Source organism: Neocloeon triangulifer, unplaced genomic scaffold, assembly GCF_031216515.1.
Source record: "Neocloeon triangulifer isolate White Clay Creek 2 clone unplaced genomic scaffold, ASM3121651v1 ptg000008l, whole genome shotgun sequence".
NCBI classification, from domain to species: Eukaryota; Metazoa; Arthropoda; class Insecta; order Ephemeroptera; family Baetidae; genus Neocloeon; species Neocloeon triangulifer.
The window spans coordinates 5,432,471-5,442,014 of NW_026775550.1; the positions used below are offsets into that span (position 1 = coordinate 5,432,471).

General features: G+C 38.3%; 1 pseudogene; it reads right to left on the reverse strand.

Annotated features, from left to right (window-relative positions):
* Window positions 1–4,672: 4,672 nt before the first annotated feature.
* Window positions 4,673–6,939, reverse strand: LOC132194879 (paraplegin-like; annotated as a pseudogene).
* Between the last annotated feature and the right edge of the window lie 2,605 nt (window positions 6,940–9,544).

Below are 9,544 nucleotides of genomic sequence, written 5' to 3' on the forward strand. Positions count from 1 at the left end.
AGTAATTCATATTAAAAAATAATAATAAATAAGAATAGACAGTTAGACACTAGTCTATTGGAGCTGAATCTCATAATCGACTGGATACGGTTTTAAAGAGTGATAATTTTAAATTTTAAAAACTGATTGAAAATTCAACTTACGAGCTTGTACATGGTTGAGTGAGTTTTGTTGAGCTGTCTCTGGTAAAGACTGATACTTTGGCCACGCACTCCAGTCCTTTTATACCAGTTGGACTCGCAGGAGGGCTAACCGCGTGTCCGGGGCAGGTGCGGTTTCAGGTATACGCACGCTAAGCTCCCCTCCCAAGCGGCCACACCCGGCAGCGAATCCTCCTCCTACAACAAACCGCAGGTCGACCAACCTTGGACCAATGTCAGAGTCACCGCCGCTACCTCCTTTCTCTATTTTCGTTACTCATTGTTAAGAAGATAGCGAATTTAGTGGCGCGTTAACGATTTGGGAAACGAAAAATTGACTCCTTCCTCATTCAGAGGCCTTGAGGAATCGTCCTACTCCTGACTAATTATAGTGGTAGTTTGGCGCAGAATTTTGTTATGCATTGATTAGGGGTTCAAGAGTTACTTTTGAACTAAAAGTTAACTGGTTTGGCGCGTGATATGGACTTCTTCACTTGAAAATAAAATAATTGCTTTTTTTCGATTATAAAACAAGGATGAAGATAAAAACAAAATGTCCAAACTAGAATTCAATTTAGCGTTTTGTGACGCAAAATTTATAATCGATGTAATGTTAATATATTATAAAAAGGTCCAGATGTGAAGCTTGAGATTTATTATATTATAATCTACAAAAGAAAAAACTGCGTACTGCGTCAATCCCAGCAAAACGTAAATCTAGATCAGCTTCATCAGCCCCTGCGAGAAATATGGGGCTCCTCGGAGTCCTCGGCCCCGAAAAGAAATTTTCAATGTATAAATACATTTTGTGCTTTTGATAATCATTGTTTTTCTCTTTGATTTCTTGTGATATGTTGCGAATAGGGTGCGTCGCAAGTAATTACATCGCGACTACGTCTCTTATATAACTCTCATAATTAGGTCTGATCAATAAAAGAATAATGACTTGTACGGGGCGGTATATCCTCTTCATCAGTGGCTGATCCTGGAAAACCATTTTAAAAATAAAATTCTATTCCCTGGGATAACCACTTGAAGAGAATATCCTTCAATATTAATGACAATTTTTTTTTTTTGGTCAGGCCACGACAAAGTCTTGTCGGCCTGTGCCCTTTAATGGTGGTACAGAAGGCACCACCCAGTTATTTTTTTATTTATTTTTCCATCGGTGCATTGTCCATTGTCAGCTTGAAAAGTAAATTATTATGGGTTTTTGGTGATTTTTATTTAAATTCTGCTACATTATTATGAATTTGATCACCGCAGTGAAATATAAATTTTTTCATTATGATTTTTGGTGTCGATATGAACATAGATTCCGATGAGAAAAACATTGCTCTAGAACCGATCGACTTGTGAATTTTTGACTTAGCTTTCGCGATACATTCTTTTTTTAAAGTTGTCTTTTCTTGTTATTCATGGCCGGCAGGATAATTACATTTAGACTGGAGCGCCCTTGCTTGCTCGGTAGGTACCCTGATGCTATTATTTACATTGAGTGAATTTCAATTAATTTTTGTCGTCATTGAAAAATATAAGTCTTGGGGAAAAAGTTGTTTATCGAGTGAGCACAGAAACCGAAAAGTTTTTTTTTCCAATCGAAGAACAAGTGTAGTTTCATTGCGCCTGTTTTTTTAATTTTAATTTTTAAATTTTTTTGCAGACCTCTGCTATATTCATTATTTTTTTAATAACTTCGAGTAGATTAAATAATAATATAATAATTTTTGTGTCTATATGAAACGCTTTTAAAAACTGATAGTTGCATCTTGCATCGCAAATTTTATGCTCAAAAGTCCCTTTTTGTTATTGTTTTTTTTTTTTAAATATATTTTTATTTTTTATATGATTCAAGTCCTGCCAAGCTCGAGAGCTTCTCGGCTAGTGCTCATGCTAACTGACGAGCAAACTCGCCAGCTCGATATTATTATGCACAATTTGTATTAATTAAGTCATTACAAAATAGGTGTAACACCATGGTCAGAATCAAAATATAAAACCAACAAACATTGTCATATGAAATTTTCTCTACTTCTCTGATAACTATTACATGCATATTATTTTCATTTTTTTTCTGGTAAAATTATTATATTGCACGCTGCATATCCAAAAGGTTGACCGCGGCGAACAGAGGTCTAGCGCGGTGAAGTGGACCTAGACGCACTTAAAACGTCGCAATATATTAATATTATATAATTACACACATTTTATTTATATTTAGGTCTTCAAATATATTTTTTCCAATCTCTTAAGTAAATTGTGACTAATTAAAACCGACAAGGAAAACCGCACAAGCAGCGGAATGAGTTATGCCCCGGCCAAATTGAACGGCCCTGGACCTGGGGTTATGTTGTTATTTTCTGATTGCGGCGATAAACTATATTGCAGGAGTCACGATTGCGGATGCTTGTTTCATTCACATCACTCATCATATTTCCGTTTTTCTCCACGCACAACAACGTAGTTCGCTGTTTTAGTACAAAAATTTAAGGAATTATGAATTACGAGTTTTGAAACAATCTCAAATTGTTAGATTTTATAAATCCCATCAATGACGAATTGAAATATACAGGGATAAAAATTTAAAGTCAATTGAAGTAAGAAATTTTTCAGAACGAATTAATCCTGTACCATGTGCAAGGCCTACATGTAGCAAAATTTGTGATAAGTGTTGAGTACAAAAACTTGGTCAACCGAGGCTCACTGCAGCGGATGGGGTGTCTTTTTAATCTCGGAAATTTTAGCAAAATTCCTAGTGGTGGTGACAAGTTCAAGTTTATATAGTTTTGATTAAAGCTACATTATACATTTTACAGTATAAGGTTTTGCAAAAGAAGTCAGAAAAAGAGATTATACTAATTTTTTAGAGGACAGTGTTCAGAGTCCAGAGAACTGTGTCCGGGTCCAAGAGGAAGAGGGACCGCTTGGACTTATCAAAAGTTGCCAGCTAAATCCAATCTCACCGAGCCCCATTATACAAATAGAAGGTATCAAGAAGAAGAGCAAGCAAGCTCTCAGCCCAAGAATTGAGTAACAAGAGAAACTCACATATCTGAAAATCTGACCTTCCCCAACCTAATCCACATCCTTTCATGATCTTTTCTCTCTTTAGTCTTTTTTTTTAGTTTTCAGCTTTGTTTGTCATCATCGCGTAGACCAAAATTATAAAGATCTGCCAGCAAAAAATGATGATTTTTTTTAAACAAAGTTGAACCCAATAATGAAAAAAAAAATTAAAAAAAAAATTTAATTGTGTGGTAGCTGCGATCGCCCGAGAAGCTCAGAAATTAGAAGAGATGAAAACCTTCTTTCTCAACAAAACCAAACTTGTCATCCTCTCTGTCAGAATTTCTGCAATCCAATTTTCAGCCTGCCGACAAATTAACATCATGACTTCTTGACTTCTTACTCTTGTAATGCTCCAATATTAAATGACTCTAATTAAAATTATATTAATTAAGTCAACTTTTTACTTCATTTATATTAATTACTGGTTAATTAAATGGACTGGTGAGCATATACAGATATTAATACTAGAGGGTATTTTGTTTAAATAATTTAAAAAGAGATTTTTGTTTGTTTTTGGTTATAATCGGAATTGGCAAAGAAGATTTTATCTCTGGTCTTTTGTGAGGGAGGAAAAGATTTTCACATGTCCGAAACAGCCGGACAAAGCAACATGGATTAAGATAAAACAAATTATGTACTCAAAAGCCAAATATGTGTTCTCGCGTTTGTCACTTGTGCACACGTAAAGTCATAAGCTGGTCGGAGGCCTTGTTGGCGCGTGTATTGTCTTTAATGAGGGAATGGTGGCACACTCACACCTTAGGGGCAGTGTGAGTGTACATGCTCTTTACCTTGAGCGGCAGCAGGCGGCGGCGGCCAAAGGCGGCGGCGGCGGCAGCTCGGAGGTAGCGGCAGCGGCGCGGAGGCGGCTCGCAGGCGTGCGGCGGCCTTGATCAGCGGCTTCGATGCGGCTGAGAGGTGGCGGTCGCGGCGTCCCATCTCACTGGTCTGGACAGTGGACGGCAGCCTTTCCATTCGGACGCGGGACAGGGGAAACCAGATCAAAACCCTGTCCAAGGCGGCTGCAGAGATTTCGGTCTCTCTGTGCGCGACAAGTTGCACTCGAACGAGAGATGAACGGAGGTGTCTCTCTCGAGCGGCAGTGGCCATGTAAGTGTCCCGGCTCTTCACGGCCTGGGGCCTCGGCGGGCAGCCTAGCCTCGTCGGCCAGGCCACCGCGGGAAATCCTCCCTTCGGAATTGGTCAGTGTGCCTGACCAATGGGTTTCATTACATCCACCTGGGGGTTGGCGGCATCAAAAAATAAATGAAATCACTTAAGAACTTAATATTTGTTGAGAATTTATAAATTGAAAACAAAAACTGGTGAAATAGGGACACATCTAATCCATTTTTTTTTTTAATTGTTTATCCCTTGTTGTATCCTTTGTATTTTATATTTGATTAAAAAAATAATAATCATTTCAAATTAGAGTGAAAATTCTTCAGCCCTATTTCATTAAAAAAAAAAAAAAATTAAAAAAAGGTATTTTATTTAAAATATTTTTGAGCGTATAAGAACTGTTATATCTGGTGAAAAAGAATTGCAGACATTCAATAACCAAATTTTCGTAACAACATGATTTGACTATCTTAAAACAAATTAGTATACCTGCGAGGTACAACATGTTGAAATTGGAGCAATTTTGTGCTTTTTCAGGGCAGCATGCAAAGCCGCCTCATTGCAAACGTTGGCAATATCAGCACCCAAAAAAATAGATAATATCAAATTTTTCTTAATTGAGTAGAAAAATTACCACTAAATCCTGGGGTTCAAAATGCCATTCGCCTGCAATAAGAGCTGGGAGTATTTTATAATTTGATAACTTTGAGGTGATGCTCGAAAATTTCCATGCGCTCCTACAGTGTTGGTAAATAAATTAAAATGTGCCTGTCAAATCTTCCGTCTCTGCTCTATTGGTAGAGGCGTGGTCGAGGCCAGCATGAGAACCCCTTCCTTGGAGGCCATGCCGTCCCCATTTCGACTAGCAATTGATTCAGGGTTTGCTCTCCTTCTCCAACAGCTCCGTCAAACTGGCCTGTTCCTGAACTTCTCTTTCTGCCAATGCCGTCAATTTCATCAACGTAAATGGTGCAGGGCGAGCGCTTTTTAGCCTCGCGGAAGAGATCTCGTTCCCTGGCAGCACCAAGACCTCCAATCATTTCCTAGAACTTGGAGCAGTTCATAGAGAGGAACGGAACATTCGACACAGTCGCAACAGCCTAGGCAAGTAACGTTTTGCCACAGCCGGGAGGTCCGAGCAGCAGAGCTCCTTTCGGAAACTGGAATAGATTTTAAATAAAAATTACCCTATTTTAAACAAAATTTTAATAACCTTGGTTTCTTGTAGAATTCCTGCCTCTTGAGATGGTCGACAAACTCCCTGACCTCCTGCTTGGCCTCTTTGAGACCAGCAACATCCGAGAAATGCACTCCTTTTCCAGGACTAGTTAGCGGATCGACCAACGTGAATTTGGCTCGACTCATTTGCGACTGAAATAAATTGATTTCAGCATTTAAAAACAATTTTGAACATGAAACTAATTACAAATGGGTCCATGTTGGTGGGAGTTTTGAGAGTTTTGCTGCAAGAGAGGAGTGAGAGAAGCAGAGCTACGACTATCAATGAGGCCAGCAACTTTCCGGCTGTGTCCGAATTTCTCTCGTAAATCACAGGAACGCCCGCGTTCTCAGAATTGATTCCCAGTCTCTGTTCAGCGGCTCGTAATTTCTCTTCAAATTTGTTGGTGTCCTCTTATGTTCATGTGGAAGGTTTTGTGGTCAATCTGTGAGAAACAATAATTAGCTTACAAATGCGTAGGTGATCTCGTGTCTCACCCTTCGGCCTTTGATGATGGCACCCTCATGCAAAATTATGGTAACTATGTCCATGTACGGACGGACGATCACTTCCTCCACTTCTCCCTTGGCCAAATTCGTTCCAGGAAACGTACCTCGTGACCTAAATTTAAATTTTGATTAAAAAGAATAAAAATTTGATTTTTATTTGCCTCTGGTTTTGGTTGCTGCTCGGAAAGAGGAGTGAAACAACACCAATGAGCTGTCAGCATCCATAGAAAAGCTTTGGCCAGAAGAGAAGAAATTTTGGTTTCCTCATTGTCCTCTCTGTTTGGTTTCTTGTCGTTGTCAGGAGGTTGCTGATTCGGAGAAGGATTGCCAGGGCTTTTATTGTTCTGGGCAAACCAAACGGTTGAATGGAAATTTCTGGAATTCACTTCATCTGGCCAACAAGGAGCAAACAGCTTTGTACTCTCGTAAAATCCTTTCAACCATCTCCTTATATTTGTTGGGCTTCGAAAGTCAGGAAAGTGGAGAAGAAGTTGAGCTGGTAAAGCATCTCACACGAATAATTCATTAATTTTTATTTTTATTTTTAGGGTCAGGCCAAGACAAAGTCTTGTCGGCCTGTGCCGCCCTTTTTAGTGGCGCAGAAGGCGCCACTCAATTGTGTCTTTTTTTTTTATTATTTTATTTTGGGATTTGTCCCAACGTTTACAAAACATCATCCAAAATCTGAAATTCACGTTACACAAATTGCGTGAGAACTGAAATAAAAATTACAAATTTCTTAAAAATAATTACTCTTTCCTTCAAAGTAAATACACGAATTTAATATATTAAAAGACCCAATCGAGTCGAAATCTTACGTAAATAATCAGGAACTCTCAGCATGTTTCGCAGCCTCGCATTGCCTTTTGCTACAACAGCTGTTTTGAAGAGGGGGAGGGGGGTGGGGGGAATGGAGGAGCGCTTTGAGGAGAATGCGAGTTGCTGATGAGGTGTACAAATTTCTATGATTTTTAATAAAATATTTAAATAATTTGCATGTACATTTGAAGTAATTATATGTAAAAATTGTGATTAATTAGAACAGTTTTTGCTACCCAAAATATGAATTTTGATTCATTTAAATTTTGGTAATTTAAAAAATTCATAATTTAAAGAAATTAAATGTAGCGTCAAAATTCCAATGGAAAAATAATAGAATTAGCTGGTTATTTTCGTTAAATTTCTCTCTACAGTCAATAGAAATTAGATTTAAAAAAATTATTTCTACACATCTGCTACACATAAAAAAGTTCCGTATTTATTTTCAGATTTTAACTAACTTCTAAATAAATATAAGAGTCTACAAATTTAACATTATGAGACAAGTTTATATTATTCAGCCATTTGTTTTAGTTTTTATACAAGTAGACACCAGAATCCTTCATTTTTAGCCTTTTATTGCTTTGCACAGAGATTCTTTGTTGAAATAATTATCAAACAGAGGCAACTTCATGTTCAGGTAGGGATCTGTTAGAGATTAAGTGCGCCGGCCACAGTTCTTCATAGGAATCCATCTGGAAAAAAATTACAAAAAAAATTAGTTCTGAAAAGGTTCATTCTTTGAGCATCACCTTTCTGTTCTTTGCCGGCCATCCCTCAGTACCCGTCTATTTTCAGTTTCTTCGCTGCAGGGGGCTTCTCACAGCTAGTCACCTTGCTCTCTACATCCTGACGCTGCTTCACAAACAAGGCCAAGTCCTTCTGGCCTGTAATTTTATCATTTCTCATAATTATAAAATTGAATTGTAATTATATTAAAGAAAAAAAATTACACATCGATTTCAACCAATTCAAATTGAATTCAAAACTCGGGTTTGGTAAAGAATAATGGAAACAAATTTTTCTGGAAAGCTATAAAATCAAATTTTCAATATTAAATACCTGTGCAGCCTTGGAATGAAATGCCATTTGTTCTCCCAAACAAACGAAGTGCAGCGTGGTGGGCAGAGAAGGGTCGGTCTTTACATTTTCCGTCTCTTTGTCACTTCCGGACAATGCGCCGTACACTAGGGTGTCTGTCCCAGTGTACATAGCGCAACGCCGAAAGGGCTTCTCCTTGTCAGAGAGCACCAATTTTTCAGCAACCTTCACTGCCATGCGGTCTTTGGCTAAGAAATACAATTTATGTTTCACTTACATTACATACTTATAAAATGGCAACAAACTAACTTTCTTTGAAATCGTAAGGACTGAGGTTCAGGAAGCAAGTGTCGTAAAGGAGGTCGCATGGAACTCTTTGCTCGATTTGCTTTGCAGCTTGGAGCACATCCAATGAGCGACAATCCTCAAAGATGTCTAGATGTCTTGGGACAGGTCGTCGGCAACCACAAAGATGTTGCCCCTGGTGCACTCGGTCATCTCGTAGATACTGAGAAGCAGCGCTTCCAACTGCTCTCTGACAGCACCTGCTTTCTCTTCCACATCCTTAAGTTGTGTGGTCCAGAGACCAATCTCCTCTCTGTGCTCAAAAAGCTGAAAAAAATTATTGATTTAAGTCGAAGCAAAATCTAAAATTTCCAATTTTTAAGCACAACCCTCGAGAATTTCTCTTAAAAATCTTGCATAATAAAATATAACTTACCTGTTCCACAATTTTCTTTCTTTCTTCTTTGTTATTTTCAAATTCTAGATACTTTCTTGGTGTTTGTGCCTCCAGTGCTTTCAGCTTGATGTCAAGGTTGCTCATGTAGTCAGTGATGTCTTTGACCATCTGAACCCAATTATCATTTTTAAGATTTTGAAAAGATTTGAAAGATTTTGAAAATGTTGCGCTCGCGCTCTGCGCTCGCGCTCAAATTTTTAAAAAGTCTTGCGCTCACGCGTTGCGCTCAAAAATATTTTTATCCGATGAAAAAGTGCGACTTTTTAGACAATTTTTTAATATAACAAAAAATACATCGGCAATTGGAAATGATAAAGTTGAAGTTAAATCACCAAAATTGGGATCAGTTTTAAGTTTTTGGTATAAAAACACTGTTTTTCATTACAATTTTTGATCAAATTCGGGAATTTTTACTCTTGGTTTGAGCGCAAAATGAGCGCAATTGAGCGCTGCGCTCAGCGACCAATGCGCTCGCGCTCTGCGCTCGCGCTCACGATTTTGAAAATCGTGCGATCGCGCTCTGCGCTCGCGCTCATGAGCGCAGAGCGCGAGCGCAGATCGCAGAGCGCAAAGTGCGCTCTGCCCATGTATGTTTTTAAGGCCATCCATTTTTGTTGATGAAAGAAAACACATAAGTGATTATAATCATCTAATAATTTTACTACACATGAGAGTGCGAGCACATTATTTACACCGATTAACACTGCATTATCATTGCTTCGTGTCTTTGACTTGAAATTAAAATGCGGGATGGGGAAAATTTCGGCCTTGGTTGAGCTAATATTTAACTGACGGGAAAAATAATCAGATTTTTTCCACAATTGTTTGTATTTAGGACGCGCGGTCTGGACTGTCTGGAGTCAGATCAGAATGTCAGGGAATT